This window comes from Miscanthus floridulus, chromosome 19, assembly GCF_019320115.1.
Source record: "Miscanthus floridulus cultivar M001 chromosome 19, ASM1932011v1, whole genome shotgun sequence".
NCBI lineage: Eukaryota > Viridiplantae > Streptophyta > Magnoliopsida > Poales > Poaceae > Miscanthus > Miscanthus floridulus.
In genome coordinates this window covers 482337-500985 of record NC_089598.1, presented here as the reverse complement: position 1 = coordinate 500985, position 18649 = coordinate 482337, and the positions used below count along the sequence as shown (strand labels likewise).

Below are 18649 nucleotides of genomic sequence, written 5' to 3'. Positions count from 1 at the left end.
GGATACCGCAAGAACCGACCCACAAGTGAGGTAGCTCAATGACACGAGCAATTTACTAGAGTTACCTTTTGGCACTCCACCGGGGAAGGTACAACTCCCCTCACAATCATCGAAGGCGGCCACAAACAATCATCAACTCATGCCGATCCTTCACCGCTGCTCCAACCGTCTAGGTGGTGGTAACCACCAAGAGTAACAAGCGAAATCCACAGCGCAACACGAATACCAAGTGCCTCTAGATGCAATCACTCAAGCAATGCACTTGGATTCTCTCCCAATCTCACAATGATGATGGATCAATGATGGAGATGAGTGGGAGGACTTTGGCTAAGCTCACAAGGTTGCTATATCAATGAAAATGTGCAAGAGAGCTCCCTTGAGCCGGCCATGGGGCTATAAATAGAGCCCCCATCAAATAGAGCCGTTATACCCCTTCACTGGGCAAAACGCGCTCTGACCGGACGCTCCGGTCATACTGACCGGACGCTGGCCCTCAGCGTCTGGTCGCCCGATGGACGCCACGCGTCACCAGCTTCAAACGCTGTTCGTCAGATTTCAACGGCTACGAAGCTGACCGGACGCTTCGGTAAAACTGACCGGACGCTGAAGCCCCAGCGTCCGGTTGTTTCCAGTAAGCTCCCCGAGGCATATTTTTTCGATTGGACGCGTCCGGTCCACCTTGACTGGACACAGACCAGCGTCCGGTGCAATACCCTCGGCACTGTGCATACCCGTCAGTTTGATCGGACGCAGAAACCAGCGTCCGGTGCTTTCAGACCCAGCGTCCGGTCAGTTGACCGACGCCAGCGTCTTCGCGATCAACTCGTTTTCACTTCTAACTTCTTCACCCTTGATCCAATATGCCAACCACAAGAATTTGCATCCGGCGCAATAGAAAATAGGCATTTCATTTTCCCGAAAGAGACCCCAAACCCATCTCAACCCTACAAACACCACCTCCTTTGTAGATGTGCCAACACCACCAAGTGTATCACCTTGTGCACAAGTGTTAGCATATTTTCACAAACATTTTCAAGGGTGTTAGCACTCCACTAGATCCTAAATGCATATGCAATGAGTTAGAGCATCTAGTGGCACTTTGATAACCACATTCCGATACGAGTTTTACTCCTCTTAATAGTACGGCTATCTATCCTAAATGTGATCACACTCACTAAGTGTCTTGATCACTAAAACAAAATGGCTCCTACATTTTATACCTTTGCCTTGAGCCTTTTGTTTTTCTCTTTCTTCTTTTCCAAGTTTAAGCATTTGACCATCACCATGCCATCTCCATTGTCATGATCTTCGCCATTGCTTCATCACTTGGGGTAGTGCTACCTATCTCATAATCATCTTGATAAACTAGGTTAGCACTTAGGGTTTCATCAATTAACCAAAACCAAACTAGAGCTTTCATTAACAGCCTACTGTTTTGGCTCCATTAGGAATTACTTCTAAGTCTCAAACATTGTTGGTACTCATTGAATACATTTCAACTTCACATCTTTCTACATTCCCTTTGGAGTCACATCGAATACATTTTAGCTTCCATAGCTTCTTGCTATTTAAACGAGTAAACGCTTCTCATGGCTTCTTCAAATGAGGTGGGATCACCCTCCATCTGAATTTCTTTACTAACATAAACTTCATAGTCATCAGAAAACTGGTTTACTAATTCTTTGAGACCTTCTAGGGCCTCAGCTACTGGCACTTTCATATGGGGCTGTTGTTGCCCTTCATTGCCAAGAGGCAATTGGTTCTATAGGCTCATGTATCACAAGATCCGAGACCCCCCTCGCTGCTCCTCCGGGCCTCCAGCACAAGCCCCATCAGGAGTCTACGCGTTCTCCGTCAGGAACTGCATGGACCCTCCATGCTCGCACCCACCGGGAACCGCAGGGCACAGATCAAAAGCCACCACAGTGAGGCGGACCGATTCCCCCCGATATGTTTCACGTCGCATCTACCAGGGACGTCACACCCACCGGAGTCGGAAGAGAGATGGACGCGTTCTACTCGACCTCCTCCTCATCGGCGTCGTACGATGCGGCGGCTGGGGCTACGACTCGACCTCTTCCTCGTCGGCCCCTCCAAGAAGGCGGCCTGCTCCCGCAGTGCCTCGAAGCTCCTACACATGACCGGCGGTGCCATGCTTGAGCGGCAATGCCGACATGGCCAACCAGATCTCGTCCCCTTCCTCATGGTGTCGCGCAGCAGAGAGCAGAGGCGGCCATGGGAATAGCGGAGGCGCAGCAGAGAGCAGGGAACAGCGGGCACGCTTGGGCGGGATCAGCGGTGTGGTGGCCTGCTGCCATAGTCGCCGAGGTGCTCGCTGGCCATGCCAACCATCTGTTCGACTAAAGTCCTCAAAGAGGGTAAACTTACCAGGTGAAGGAAGAGGTCATTCTATGCAAACTAAACCAACACATCGATTCCTAGCCAGTTCAGGGCAACCAAACATGTGCTGCTTGCATTAGCTAAAGCTGAATAGAGCTAGCCTATCTTAGATTTGCTAGCCAGGCTTATCTAGGAAACAAACCAAATACACCGTTGTGATCGAGCTGGTGGGCCCCGCTGGCAGCGCGAGGCGGTGGTATCCCTGATCACCGGCAGGCAATCCGGATTCCCGGTGAAGGTGGACAGCGTTGATTTCAATATTTTTTTCACAGACAAAAATAAAAAATAAGACTAATAGTTTTATATTTTCTTTTTTCATAAAAAACAAGGTTCATTTGCATGCATCTCGATTAAGGCGGTGTTTGATATAGGCACTTAAGTTTAGGAGATGTCATATAGGGGATCCGGTAATAATCCACGAGACGAATTTATTAAGCCTAATTAATCTATCATTAGCACATGGTACTGTAGCACCACATTGTCAAATCATGGACGAATTAGGCTTAAAAAATTCGTCTCGTAAAACAGTCTCAATCTGTGTATTTAGTTTCGTAAATAGTCTATATTTAATACTCCATGCATGTGTCTAAACATCCGATGGAGCAATGACTAAATTTTAGGAGGTGGAACTAAACACCCCCTAATATAACTTGGCAACGAAAGAATGGGTTACATTTTCATATGCTTTCCTCTTATAGATAGGATGAACAAAGAAGAAAGTTTTTCAATCGCTACTTCGCTCGCCCTTTTTTTTGCTATGTCTTCTTAATGCAAATAGATTCAATCTAATAATTTCTTTTAGATGAAGTCTTGGGCATCATTTGACCTAAGAAAGATCTCCTTTATTGAAATGTTCCCAAAATTCTAAAATAAAAGGAAGAAAAATACTTTCCATTGTCACAAACTAAGGACCAACCCAATATTACCCCCTTCCTCTCATCTCATAGTATAAATTGGTAATATCATGGATCTCGTGTAGTGCCCACAAAATCTTAGTTATTAATAGACAATCATACAACGAGTTGTCTCGCAGTACCACATAATTTCTTCATTTATGTATATAATAATAGGCGCATTATTATGAGTTGCATGGCAATAATTACTCCACATATGAATGATGCAAGGATTGTTTCATGGCTGTAGATTTTAGTAGGGAGTCAAAAGCGGAGTTTAGCGAAATACCGACATCTTCCTCTCATCGTATGATATCTTCCACAACGTCAAAAATCCAACAAGGATCTGCATTAAATGATGATATTTGAGACCACTGATGTACAACAATGACTTGCCTTAAGGGGTCATTGAAGCATTTACAACCCCTGTTTCAAATTATAATTCATTTGTTTTTTTTTACCCCAAGTTTGATCACTCGTCTTATTTAAAAATTTGAGCAAAATATCACTTCTTTTGTTTTGGCTTGCTTTATTAATAAAAGTTCTTCAAGAATGATTTAAATTTAACTATGTTTGCACAATTTTTTTTGAATAAGGCGAGTAGTTAAACTTGAGGTCAAAAAAGTCAAACGAATTATAATTTGGTACGGAGGGAGTAGAATTTATACTTGAGATATTCTCTTTTTCGAGGGGAAATAGGAATTTCCATGTTCAGCAATTACAGACTGAATACAAGACGGGATGGAAACCAAAAATAGGTTCGGCTTCTTTTGTGATATTTTATACTACGTACTTTACTGTAAGGGTTCTGTTTTCCACCTCAAATTTTGAGGGCGCTCTGCCAATGGGATGTCAGTACCTAGTATCCCTATGCACGTTTAATTCATGGCCTTCCCGTTGTGAGGTCGAGTGAGTCGTAGAAATCCGACAAGTGCAATACTTACAATTGTGTTGATTTAAAGAAGTTAGCAGACCAACTGTCTCTCCATCTTTTCTCTAGCTTCCCACTGTTGCTAGTGTGGCATACGCACCACGCAAACAATAATTGGAGATGCCTTCAAACCTCATTCACGTACATTTGGTCTAGATCAGGCATTCAAGGATGAGAACAAGTAACACCATGCATGGTGCCACAAGATATTAATATTTTTTAACTAGCTAACAACTAGTCAAAAAAGCCCTGGCAGTGGATGGCCAGATGACATTGTGAATCAAACAGAGTAACACTTGAAGACATTCACCACTCATGATACATGTTCTTTCCGTCCATCTTGCATTGATTGAGCTACCTATTTTGCAGCAACATACACACATGAATATATAGCCCCGTTCGTTTCGCAGAAATTTAGCTGCTGCTTATGCTGATTCGTTGTGAGAGAGAAACACAGTTCGTTCGCTGAAAAGTACTGCTGAAGTAGTGCTGCAAAACAGGACGTGATGCCATATAACGTGATCGATCCATACCTACTACACGGTCGCGGCCACGTGGGTAGTAAGGACTCTGAAGCCTATTTGGCATCGATTGACCAAATGTAGAGCATCACACAGTGAAATTGATCACTTTGAGGAAAAGTTGAGGTACACACCTCATTAGCATTTGGTCTAGATCAGTCATTAAGGATGAGAACAAGTAAAAGCATGGTTCAACCAAAGACACTATAATTTTTAACTTGCCAACAATGGGTCACATGATACAGTGAATCAAGCAGTAACACTTGCAGAGATTCACCACTCACGAAAGATGTTCTTTTTGACCATTTTCATTGATTGAGCTACGTATTTTGTACGTATATTAAGATAGGCGCACGAATACTTGAGGCCATCTAACGTGATTGATTGATTCCCATTAATTATATTGTTTCGGGCTTTCTTCTTATGGCAAGTGCATGCATGCCACCGATCTAACAGCCTATTCGTTGGTTGGTTTCTGGGCTGATAAGGCCGGCTGGTGCTGATTTGTTGTGAGAGAAAAATATTGTACCATAGCTGATAAATCTTGACTGAAACCAACAAGCAAACAGGCTGTAAGCTGATCAATCTCTCTTATCAATTTCCACCACATGAAATTAATACTTTATTGCTTTAATATTTATTATAGGTGTTGGAATTTATTTCACCTATGATTAGATGGAACTTATTATTATTGGTATGAGCACCGTGCAACAAATTATATGTTCCATTGCAACACATGGCCTTAAATCTCCGGCTGGCGGGGACGACTGTGCGTGTGTGACTCGAGCGACGAGCGACGACGAGCCAACGGTGCGTTAGGGGCGGCCAAAATACTTATTGGTGCTCTATATATAAGACCAGCTCCAAGAGACCACGGGGCTGTTTGGATCGTGGCCACAGGCTGCCACGCCTAACCTTAAGTTTGCCACAAGGTTTTTGGTAGGTGTTTGGTTCAGCATTTAGATTCGGTACGCCACCGCCACGAAATTACCCCGCCACAGAATTCCTTCGCAAAAAGTGTGGCGGGTGGTGGCGGGCGTTTTTGCCGCCCCAGCCCACCGTGGCGCGCCGAACCTGGATTTTCACCGCAGTAGAAAAGCATCCCGGCTCCCTATCATCTCCCGACACTCCTCCCAATCGAAAAAAATGCCGACATCCTCCCAGCCGGTCCGCCGCCGACGCCGCCCGTAGGGACCGCCCGCGCGCTTCGCGACCAGGCATCAGGCCGCCGCGCCCTACTACCGTCGCGGCCAGGAGCCGCCGCTCGCCCACTCCCTGCTGCCGCCGCCTCTCCTACGTCCACGTGCAAGTCCAAGGACCAGGACGCTGCCGCCCCTACTGCCTGACTGCCTCTGCTTCTCGTGGTGTTCAGTCAACCAGGTAAAGATCTGAAATTATCAGTCCCACAACCATCTTCTCCATCTCAGTCGCATTGCTTCTCCCCTCCCTGTTGAGCTCTGGTTGTTCTCTCCATGTGTGCAGATATGAAACAAATCAGTGAAACAGGTGAAGATCCATCCATCTCGTGGTGTTGGTCATGCGCAATCAGTCCCTGCAGATAAAGAAGGTTCAAGTGCGGAAAGCCCTTGCACACAAAGAAGGTTAATTCCATTATCCCCTTTGGCATTGATTTTCTGGTGGAGAAAAAAATCAATGATGAGATGCCTTGCTAGTTTATTACTGATTCATCCTTATTTCTGAACATATGTTTTAGATGGGTCAAAGAAAACTATACTTGCAGTATTACTTGGACTACTTCCATTATATATGGAGGAGAAGGTTAATTGCTGGTATTCTTGTGTGTCTGGCCATGTATCTGCATAGGATTAAATCAAGAAAAAGAAGAAGGGCCATAACTTATGCTCCCATGATAGATAGAGATGTTGATAGATTGGCACGTCTAAATCGTTTGTATCATGGTATTGAGGCCCATTGCATAAGTGAGTTGCGTATGAGGAAAGCTGTATTTCATAAACTCTGTCGTGAACTTAGATCATGTGCCTTGCTAGAGGACACTTTTCATGTGTCAATAGAGGAACAAGTTGCCATGTTTATCCATTGTGTTGGGCACCATTGGTCAAACAGATCAATTGGTTTTGAGTTCATGAGGTCAAGTGAAACTATTAGTAGGTATTTCCATCATGTTTTAGATGCCCTTTGTACCCTTGGTCGTGACCTCATATGTATCAGATCTGTTGAGACACATTCAAAGATAACAAGTTCTCCGGGCAGATTTCACCCTTATTTTGAGGTACATCAAATTTGTTAATCAATAATTTGGAGTTTAGTTTAGGTGTCATATTAATCTTTTTTTTTGAAAAAAATATTTCCGTAGGGATGCATAGGAGCCTTCGATGGTACACATATACCAGCATGTGTACCTTTCCATATGCAAGATCGGTTTAGGGGTAGAAAATCATATACAAGCCAAAATGTGCTAGCAACAGTTGATTTTGACCTAAGGTTCATATATGTTCTTGCCGGATGGGAGGGATCAACCCATGATTCTTATGTGCTTCAAGATGCTCTATCACGTCCTAATGGTCTTAACATACCAACAGGTAGGAATACTCCATTGTCCTAATACCTCCAATCTGAAACTTCACCTATATACTTAACTAATTAATCTGGAAAAACCAATGATGTAGGCAAATATTTTCTAACTGATGCTGGATATGCAACAAGGCCTGGTGTATTACCTCCGTACCGTGGTACTCGATATCACCTACAAGAATATAGGGGGACCAGGGAGCCTCAGAACCCGAAGGAATTATTCAATCTTCGCCATTCCTCACTTAGAACTACTGTTGAATGAGCATTTGGTACCCTCAAGAATCGTTTCAAAATCTTCAAGAGCCAACCGTTCTTCCCTTTGAAAACACAAGTCAAAATTGTGATGGCTTGTTGTGCTCTTCATAATTGGATCTTACAGGACGGTCCTGACGAGTATGTTTATAATGATGCTGCTTGGTACACAACCTTGCCTCGAAGTATTAGAAATCGTAGTGATATGCACCAGGAAAATGTGGCATGGGCTAGAAAAAGAGATGACATGGCTCAAAGGATGTGGGAAGATAAAGTAGGAGCTGCTCTAGATTAGGTTCAAGAAATTGTGTGCTACTATCTTTGCAAATTAATTCTTGTTGATTTACCTCTGTGTATCGAACATATATTCAAGTGTGATGCTTTCTTTTCTATGTATGGAACATATATAATGCGATGCTTTGTACCTACATGTACCTGGTACAGGTTGGCTGTTGTTCTGTCATCCCAATTTATTTGAGTCTCTGTGATCTCTATTATGTACCTTTCCTTGCAAATTTAATTGTGATTTTAATTAAATATCTCTTGTATGGAAAACAGCCATGGCCAAGGGAAAGGCTAAGGTTGATGTTGTTGCACCCTCCCGTGAGAGGTCCTTGAATTGGCATGAGGATCAGTCAAAGTACATGCTAGAGTGGTGCATTGAGTATTTGAAAAAATAGCATACATGATTTAAGTTCAAGAAATCACATCTCCTGCTGTGTGCCAATGAGTTAAACAAGAAGTTTGCTATGGGGGTGACCGTTGATCAAGTGGACCGTCACTATAGGTACCACAAAGAAAATTGGAAGTACATTGCAACAGCTCTGAGGAATAGTGGCAACACATTTGATGAAACCAGATGCATGGTGATTGTTTTAGAATATGAGAAAGCAGAATTATCTGTAAGTTGTTTGCACTAAATTTAATTATTATTTATTCTATTTTAGAATCTGAAACCAATTCACTTGTTCGCAGTATATGAAATCAATTTCGTTGTTCACATGATTGCAGGATAGAGCAAGACGCCTGCTTGCTAAGCCCATCAAGTTCTACTATGAGATGAGAGAACTATTCATAGGATCCAATGCTGATGGATCTTTGGCTATGGACTAGAACACATGCATGGATGCTGATGATGGCTCAGATAGTGATGAATCAAGAGAACTAATTGACCTCAATTGCTACACACAGCCTGAAGATCTAGAAGGTGATGATTCAGACACTTTGCCAACTCCAACCAGACATGCTACATTTGATAACACATCTTCCAGCACTAGTGAAGCTAGGAGGAAGCGTCCAAGAGCCAATAAGTCACCAACTAAGAAACCGAGAAACAAGAGCCGTTTTGCAGGTTCCACTGATGAAATAACTGCTACAATGAAGTCACTTCGGGAAACACTTGCTGCCACTGCCCCTCCCCAAATGCCACAGCTTACTGATCCTCATTCACTATTATGGCAAAAACTAGAGGCAATCCCAATGACACCAGATCAGAGGGTTCTTATTGGTGAACATTTGTCTACCAAGGAGAATAAAGGTAAGCATGCCTGGTTATGTAATGTAAGCGCCGATACTCTGAATGCTTGGGTGTTCAAGTTCTTATGTGACAGAGAAGGCTTTAACCTGTGAAGCTTAGCTTGTGGTGAGCCCAGAAACTTGGTTGGGTTCTTATTTTGGTTGTGGTGATGACTGATGGCTTAGGATATATATGCAAGCTTATTTTGGCTGTGGTGATGACCCTGATGGCTTAGGATGTACATGAACTAGGCTGTTTGGTTCGATGTGTGCCCATTTTGGCAGTGTAGTACTAATCCATGCCTAGCTGCTTGCTGCTTTTGTAATTAATATTGTAATCTAGACCTTTAAACCTGCCTGTAGCTTGAACGTGGCTGTTTTGTAAATATGTTCAGGAACTTTTAGTTGTCTGGTAATGAATGATGGCTAGAAGATGGTGTGTTCTTATTTTGCTCGTGAAGAATAAACAGCCGGTTGTTGATTGTTTTTCCTGGTTACTGATTTTGTGTAAAGGTTGGCAAACTGGTAATATATGTGGCTTGAGGTATATGTGGTAGCAAACCAAACATATGCCACAACAATTTTCCAAATTTTTGTGTCTGAAATCCAAACAGCAACCACACTTTATTTGCCAAACCTTAGTCACTAACCAAACACCTTGTTTTTGCCACAGATTATGGCAAGCCACACATGTGGCTGGTGCCTAACATTAGTCATGGCAAATTGTGGCTGGAAACCAAACAAGCCCCACATGTCTGTCTTGCGACACTGCTTGCCGCCTGCAGCGTGCCCTACACGGATTGGGCCTGCTAGGCGCTGGCTGGTTGCCGGCCACGGCCACAGATGGACAAACGTGGTCTGGAGGAAACATGGAGATTCGATGGATCTAAAAAATATGTGTACATAATAACATGGCAGGTTTGAATATGGAGAGAACGGAGATTTTTACAGAGGTCATATTTTTTTTAGCAGTTTTATTTTAGAGAATGGCTAAATTAGAGAATTTGAAATCTATTTTTAGCTGGACTTTTGGAGTTGCTCTTAAAATACATAGACACCTAATATAGTTGTAGCTTTTCACATGGAGAATTTAAATGTTTATTATGTCACCGTCAGATGATCGGAGAGGAAACAAGTGACGTTCATTTAATTGATCCCATCATACTTCAATGATAATAACTTTATTGTTATTTATCATTTTTGTGCTGAGTGATTACATGACACAAAAAGCGAGCCGAGCACAGGAGTTCCACCATTTCATGACTCTTCCGTTGATGCCGCTCGCCTTGACATGCATATACTCATGGATGCGCCGCCAGCGATAGTCGAGGTGAAACAGTGTACCCTGAGGAAAAAAAACATAGTATTATTGTATCGCATTAAGCATTCATTTTTTTTACTAATATATATATATATATATATATATATAGTTACTTAATAAATGCGTACAAATACATAAAAACATATAAAACTTTATATATCTGAATAAATAAAACGAGTAGTAGTAAAAATTTGGTACTTACATCCACATTTGGTTCCAACGGCCACTGGGTTGCCACACTCTCGTGATAGTCGGACCAGTTTAACAGCACTTGCTTTCTGAAGCACCTCTTCATTAGGCTCAAGGGCATGACAAACGCAAGTCATGTCAGATGCTCGCACAGTTTGACAACATATTTCGCTTGGTTTGACATAATCAGTGATGATATTATTTAATGTTTTCATGCATTTGGACTTAACTTTCTCTTTTTGCTGATAGCAATCAACCTCACCGCAAGCTGGATGCAGTGTGTCGTGTGCATTGTAAAAGCCAAGGCGAAAACCAAGAGCCGAAGGACTACTTTTGTACTCATTGTATGATGACGATCAGTGCTGATGTTTCCAAGTCTAAAAGAAGTCTACCGATTGTGAATGTTGGTTCTTATGTTTACAGTTCGTGCACTGCACACTTGTATTTATAGCATACGAGGGGCAAGTCTCGTGATAAGTTAATGCCAAGGAATCCTCCTATTGATAGTACGACAAAAAAAAGTTCGACTCATATAGCTAAAAATAAATACCTGCAAATCTTTGAACAAACCAACAATACTACGTAAAAATGTGAGTGACGAAACAATGCTTAATGTTAAGAAATCTTGCTGATAGATATATAGACAACATGGATACGGTCTATTCAATTATTTTTAATACTACTTTGACGGCCAATAAGATAATTCCAAGGAATGCTCTTACTGATAGTACCACAAAAAAAGTCCAAGATAATTCAACCCGTCTCTATGTCTTTTTTTTTTGCAGAAAACACCCTGGGGACCGAGAAGATGGGCGAGTCCGTCGTCTCGCGAGGCGACGACGCCGGCTCGTGCTCCCAGACTGAGTCGCCAGACCAGGACGCGTTGTACAGCATCGTCGCTTCCGAGCGACGACGCGCGGATCAGGCCGTGCTCACGAGAGAATCCCCCACCCGCGCGGGTGGCCGTCGTGCTTGGCGCGAGGTGAGGCTGCGCCCATGCTCGACGGCCTCGTTGCCACAGTGGCCGTGCAGGAGCGGTGTCAAGTGGTGCTGGTGGAGGCGGAGACGATGGACAGGGGCAAGAAGTGGCGGATCGAGGAGGGCGCGTGGAAATCGGAGTCAGAGGGGGAGACGGTTGTGGTGCTCGTCTTCGTCCACACAGTCCTCTGACGGGAGGCTGGTGGCGGCCCAGGGTCTCCAGCTGCGCTCCACTAGCCCCCACGTCCACTAGTTCAAATGCTCATGTTCCCGTATAGATTCAAGGCTAGCCTGCAATCCAGAGGTAGCTACTAATCCACAATCCAGAGGCAAGCCCGCTATGGTATCAGCCACCACCAGGTCATGGCGAGCTGCTCCTCCCCTCTGTTTATGCATCTATGCTTGTTATTCTTCTAGCTTTGAATTGTGCATGGAGGAGCAAAGTAGGCAATGTGTCAATATAAGGAACCGAGAGGCAATGGATTGTTCAAAGAATCTCTGTTCGAAGAATTTGTCCTCAGTTTCATAGTTTTACATAAAAATTTGGTGCCTACAGAATGGAAAACATGGGTTATGGAATTTAGAAGGAAATTTGGCTGACAGGAGCATACAGACAGAGGGCTGGTTAGCAAATCAATCCAACTACTGAGACATCGATTTCAATATACACTACAAGCTGGCTATGAAGAACAAGGACTTGGCTAGATGAAACAAGTAATTTTAATTAACTTTCTACAGACAAGCTGAATGAAACATGAAACAATGATCAAACTGTGAGCTCCTGAATGAACCAAATATTGGTTGTTTTGCATCTACTGCAATATATGGTCTGATTGAACCAAATGCACTGTTTGGCGCCTAATGCAATGTATGGTCTGATTGAACCAAATATGCTTCCAGTGAGCATTTAGCTGTTTGGGGTGCTTAGCTTATCTATCTAGCTTATGTGTTATGCTATTTGTTCTCATAAAACACCGTCTACAATTTGTGAACTCACTCCCTCTTTGATTATCTTGGGAAAATTTGCTGAAGGAGTCATTGGATGTTTTGGCAGAGAATATTTACGCCCTCCAAAAGCGATGAACTGGAAATTCCGCTATCAACGCTCGGCCAACACATAGAAAACTCAAGAAGGATCTAATCGAGCACGTATGGCAACGCTATGTAAACAAATGAAATTAGACAAAAGGCGTTGCAACTAAATATAACATAATTATTATATCGATGGTTTCTAAAAAATATATTGTAATCATGTTGTTCTTATTTATCCTTGATACATTTTCTATGAAATAACCACACAATGGTATACAAAAAATTATTTATAGTTGATCCTAGCTATATGCAAAGCATTAAACAGCTTAGAGAGAGAGAACCCCGCCTGTGGGTTGTATGACCTATCTTTATACCTGTCTGTACGATAGATTAGATGTGCTTAGAGACGGATCCCCGTCCGTGAGTTGTACATGCCCTTACAATTCGGTAATGTACGAATCTAGCTAGTTTACCGCATTGTGAGGATTTATGTAGTTTACCGGGGGGGGGGGGGGGGGGGGGGGTTGAGAGAGGGGACTGTAACAGAACCGACCAATTATACGAAATTAAGTAAGAAAATCATCCGCCAGAGCAGACGATTTAGCAAACTTAAGCCCGTATAATCCGGTAGTCCGTGAAATCACGAAGGATTTCAAACCAACTCACATCCCAGCCAAGATCGTAATAAGTTTAGCGGTCACCATCACATATTACATAAAAGTTCGCATCTCAGATACATCAGAGTTTAAACATAGTTATTACAAAACGAGTTCGAATAAAAGTAGCGGAAGCCATTTGTTTAAAACCACACACACTCACACAGAGTTCAAATACAATGCCAGCGGATGATCATCTCCAACAAAAGCATTAGACAAGACATATGGAATGACCATGCCCATGGTCCTAAGCATCACCCATCGCAGGATAAAGACAGTTGATACAGTAGCCGTAATACATCTGTCCATCTGCAACAAGTGGGAATAAAACCCTGAGTACGAGAAGGTACTCAGCTAGACTTACCCGACATAACCGAAAATAAAGTGACACCAAGGATTATGAAGGCTTTATAGTAGGGTAGCTGACTCATTTGCAAAAAGAAGCATTTTTAGTATTTCAAGAACCTTTCCAAAAGCATTATTGTCAAGTTAATTATTATTAACCTGTCTACTAGATTTACACCTATACTAGATCAAGCATGTGATTAAGCCAATAATGATAACCAATGATCATTAACAACTTCCATAATGTCATATTCATTATAACTGTCCAAGTGTTCTATTAACATTACTACGATGAAGTAACTCAAGTCAAGTGCTCAATATCCAGGAGCGATGGCGATTCGAATCGATTCCTAACCAGTTGGTGATTTATTCCTTACACAAACCTCACTCACCCACTAAAGTGAGGTATTGGTCACCGAGTCAACTATCCAGGAATTTCGAGTTTGCCAGGAACCACATGTACCCGGGGGCCGACCGACTGCACTTTGGTCTTATCATCTCGCCCCCGTGTCCTACCACACCTGCTCTGGCACAGTGCGCTGCGGGCAATCTACTCGGCCCGAATAATCTCCCAGCTTCGCAGTCGGAAGGTACTTTATCCGGCTAGCTAAATGTAAGGCATGCGTTCAACATGACTCGAGGCCCAACAACGGTCGGTCCTTAATCGACACAGACGGAAAGCACTACAGTCCAAAACTCTGCAAGTCTCCGTCCGGTCTCAACTTTATTTAACACTTAGTTATACCATGACTACATAGTTATCCAAGCAGATCTAGGTAACCACCTATAGCTCACAGGTGATAGGAAATCACCCGACTTCTACCGGTCTAAGCCAGCTAAGCATTGACTCGACTGCGGATACCAGAGTAACAAGGATATAGTATAACAAAGGTAGACAAGGTATAATTGCAGTAACGGTTGCAAACAACTCCTGAACGTAATGCATCAATGAAAGTAAAGTATTTAATTAGCAATTGCAAACCAGGGAGAAAATGCTCCGGGGCTTGCCTCTCTCGAAGGAGCTCGGACGGTGATCGGGGCACTCCGGGAGTTCCTCAACATCCTCCTCGTCGGCTTCGGGCACTTCCTGCGGCTGCACCTCGAGCTGCTTCTCGGGCTCCTCGGGTATGATGACTGGGTTCTCGGTTTGCGATCCTGTATGATGCATATGCGTAAGTGCTTATGCAAAAAGTGCATCGGATAAAATGAATACAATGGATATGCTTGAATGCAAGGTAGTCAACATCATCCAAGAACATACACTACAAGCACATGTCATCTACTGCATTCTCTTCTACTACTAATATGCTAAGTTAACACATCTCATTAAATGCTTCAAAGATACACCAAAGCTTCACTAATTTCTTAATCACACATAAAGCAACACTTGATTAAACCCTAATTAATAATAGGTTTGAATAGCAACATTTATTTTTATTGCTTAGAAAAATCTTAGAAAATTATCATAGCACAGTACTACCCTAAGCAGTCTACCATCAGATTTTAATGGCATTTGAATAAGTGGATTGGTCTACACAAAAATAACAAGATATAGCATGATCATGAACATGAAAATACTTTGTACTGTGAAAAGTGTCAAACACCAGATGAAATATTTTTCCTATGTTCTACACAACAAATAATCACTGTACAAAAATTTTCACATGCATGTTTTATACAAATTTTGCTCTCTAGCAAAAATAACAAAAATCAGTCATTAAAGGCACTTGAACTACACTTCACAATTTTTCTACAGTATATGCATGACACATATTTTTCCTAGGAAGTACATTACACAAGAAGAGTAACACACTTGGAATCATATTTTTCTGATACATATAGGATTTACTAACCATTTTACAAGATATCAGCAATATTAAGAATTAAATAAAGCTCTACAGAAAAGTATCTCAAAAATGACATGCAATATTTTTAACAGATAGATCTAGTCACAAGAAACACAACAAAATTTGTTTCATCCATTTTGGAGCACTATAACTCGAGATATACATTTTCCAAGCATTTTAATCAATTTTTGAAACTATTTTAGAAATCTCTTTCTTTAAAACAAAAATCCAGCGACCCAAATAGGCTAGGTACACCCGGTGCAGTGCACCTAGAGAGGCTGCCACGCGGGACCCGCGGTCAAGCCGGACCCACGCGTCAGCCGGAGCCGAAGCAGAGGTCGTCGTTGACCGACCGGCTCTCGTCGCCGGTGAGCTTGCTGGCGGTGAGGTCACCACCAGCGGCTTCCCCGCGTCGAGGCGGACCCGAGGTGCCAAAAGCGGCACTGGAGTAGCTCAGACGCGAGCTCGCCGACGCACATGGCGACATGGCGGCGCGGCATATCCGCGGGCGGGCACTCCTGGCCACAGCAAGCCACGGGGAGGCGCGCACAAGGGTCGCGGGGGCAAAGCGGTGCTGATGCGCGAGAAAAGGAGGATAGAAGTGGAGCGGGTCGCCTACGCGGGCACGAGCTCCGGCGAGCTCAGCCATGGCGGTGCGGAGAAGAAAGTCGGCCACCACAGCCTCTCACCTCGCCCACGGCAGACACACGCGGGCGCCACCGAAGGAGATTGACGAGGCGGAGCTGCTGGCGGGAGGAATCGAGGAATGAGGCGCGGGAGGAGGAGCACGTCGCCGGCGGAGCGACTGCGGCGCTCGGTGGCAGAGCTCGCTACGCGCGGGAGCTGAGGCTGCTGCGGCTGGCTGAGTGGGGAGGCGAGTGAGGAACGCGGCGCTGCCGGGCAGAAGAAGGCCCGCGCGTGGAGGCGGAGTCAGGCCGTGGCTGCCGCGCGGCGGGCGTCGCCGGCGCATGGTCGTCATGCGACGGGCGTCGCCTGACGCGGTCGGGCACGGCGCGCGGGAACGGCGCGGCGCAGCGCGGAGGCAGGCCAGACACGGCGCGGGGCTGGGCCGAGGCGACGGCCTGCTGGGCCAGAAGCGCACGGGCGAGCGGTGGGCTGCTGGGCCAGACGCGTGTGGGCGAGCGGCGCGGAGGCAGGCCGGCTTCGGCCGTGGGCCGAGAAGGGAGGCGACGGCCCGTGAAAGGAGAAAAGCATTTTTCAATTTTTGATTTCCAAGGAAATTTCAAATATCAGTTTTCAAATAACCTTTTGAGCAAGAAAATGACTTCTTTTGAAAATGGCCCAGAAATAAAAGTTGCTTAGAATTTAATCCTCTACAACTTTGCTCTGATGACCAAAGTCCAATTCTTGATAGATTTTGAATTATAAAATTAAAGTAAATTTTAACTCAAAATCCTAATTTTGGAGAATTATTTTTAAAGCAAAATTTGGCAATAATTTGAATACAAACTTTGCTCCAAAAATTGTGCTAAATAATTCTAGATGATTTACAATCATAGCCAAACATGTTTTACTAACCTAGCAAACATAATTAGGACAAAAACAACTCTAAACAAGTGTATGCAACATTCATGTTTCACGAGCATGTTTCATATGTTTCGAAGCAAGGCTTCAGTTATTATTTACACGATTAGGCATGTATAATTAGGATGCTTGATGATGCATAATATGCATGATTTGCAGTGCCTAAATGCTGGCATAACACCGGGGTGTTACAGGGACCAATGCCCCCTAGTCCTTACAATTTTCGCTGAAAGATTTAAAATTTGATCAAGTTTTTAAAGATAAGAAGAGAACGTGGTTACCTAAAAATTCCAACACCGCATTGTGAGGATTTATGTAGGTGTCGTACATTCTGTAACAGTCGTATGTAGTCACCTTCGGAGTCCACTCTCCCCGGCGCTTCTTCCATCGACTGCCTCTGGTGGCTGTTGGCTATAGGGCAGCAAACGCAAAGGCGGAGGTAGAAACCACACGATGGATGGATGAAGAAAGGAAAGGGAGTCCTAGGGGATCAGTCAGGGCAAGAGATGGGGGGAGACATGGAGTGAACCGATCCACCTCCCTACCACACATATGTCCATATTGTTTCGGTTTTTTTTTTCTATGTCCCGATCCACCTAAGAGTGTCACTTATTTATAATCGTCTATAGCAGTAGCAAATAAGGCTTGCATTGCATAGTTAGGTTTCTACGAATGGAAGAAATTGACTCAACCAAAGCGCGCGCACACTCTTGGAAAAGAAAATCCATGAAGCATGCATCTGACGCATAGGAAAACTCAAGCATTGAATGCATGCTCAGTCAACGGTTGCTCATAGAGACCGCCTGGGCACCTACACATTAGTGCATGCCGTCGTGTTCGTTTAGTGTTGAAAGTTGAACCCAATATATATTAGCAAAAAATGTTGAGCTTGTTATTAGCAGATCTTTTTGTAGGCCTACATGTATCTTGATGTTTGGATCCGATGGTTTAAAGTTTAGTCACTAAACTTTAGGCCACTCTAACTTTTGAGGCTCCAAATAAGTGGTCTAAAGTGTTTTTCAAAATTTAGCCAATCTCCAAAAAAAAAAGACCATTAGTTCATTGGACCACACAAGTGAGGTAAAGTAGTCTAAACTTTAACTCTTGACTTTAGCAAACTAAACTAAAGATTATGGAATCCATAACGAGTTTCTGCTCAGAATTTTCAACATTGATAGATTGCGTAAAAAAACAAATAATGGTGGACTCAAACTTGCAAAATATCATTTTTTATGAGTGCAGAATATCATTTAGACAAGGCTATTGCTTTATTATACGACGGAACAAAAAATCCAGATTCCAGAAAGGATGATGCCGTGCCGTTGACAGTAACTTTCCTATGGAGGCCGTATGTTCTCAATAAGAAAATAAAAAGGAAAAAGAAAGAAAAATAGAAGGCCTATTATTGTATTGTATCTGACGAACAAGAAAACATACATTCATGTAATTGCAAGGTTCTTGGATTCAAATGACAAAAAAATTCGGACCTGATCCAATTGTGTGAATCTCAGAAATTTCGTTAATTTCGGACCAGGATTCACTCGTGTTTTGAGCAGTGAAAATGTTCAGATTTAGCTAATATTTAACTGAATTTTGACCAAATTTGATCAAGGCCTTGTTTAGATTGCAAATTTTTGCAATCTGGACACTGTAGCACGTTTCGTTTGTATT

General features: G+C 43.3%; 2 pseudogenes; both read left to right on the top strand.

Annotated features, from left to right (window-relative positions):
* The first annotated feature begins 6459 nt into the window (after positions 1-6459).
* Positions 6460-7845, top strand: LOC136526913 (protein ALP1-like; annotated as a pseudogene).
* Positions 7846-8194: 349 nt separating this feature from the next.
* LOC136527354 (uncharacterized) lies at positions 8195-9179 on the top strand (annotated as a pseudogene).
* Positions 9180-18649: the final 9470 nt, after the last annotated feature.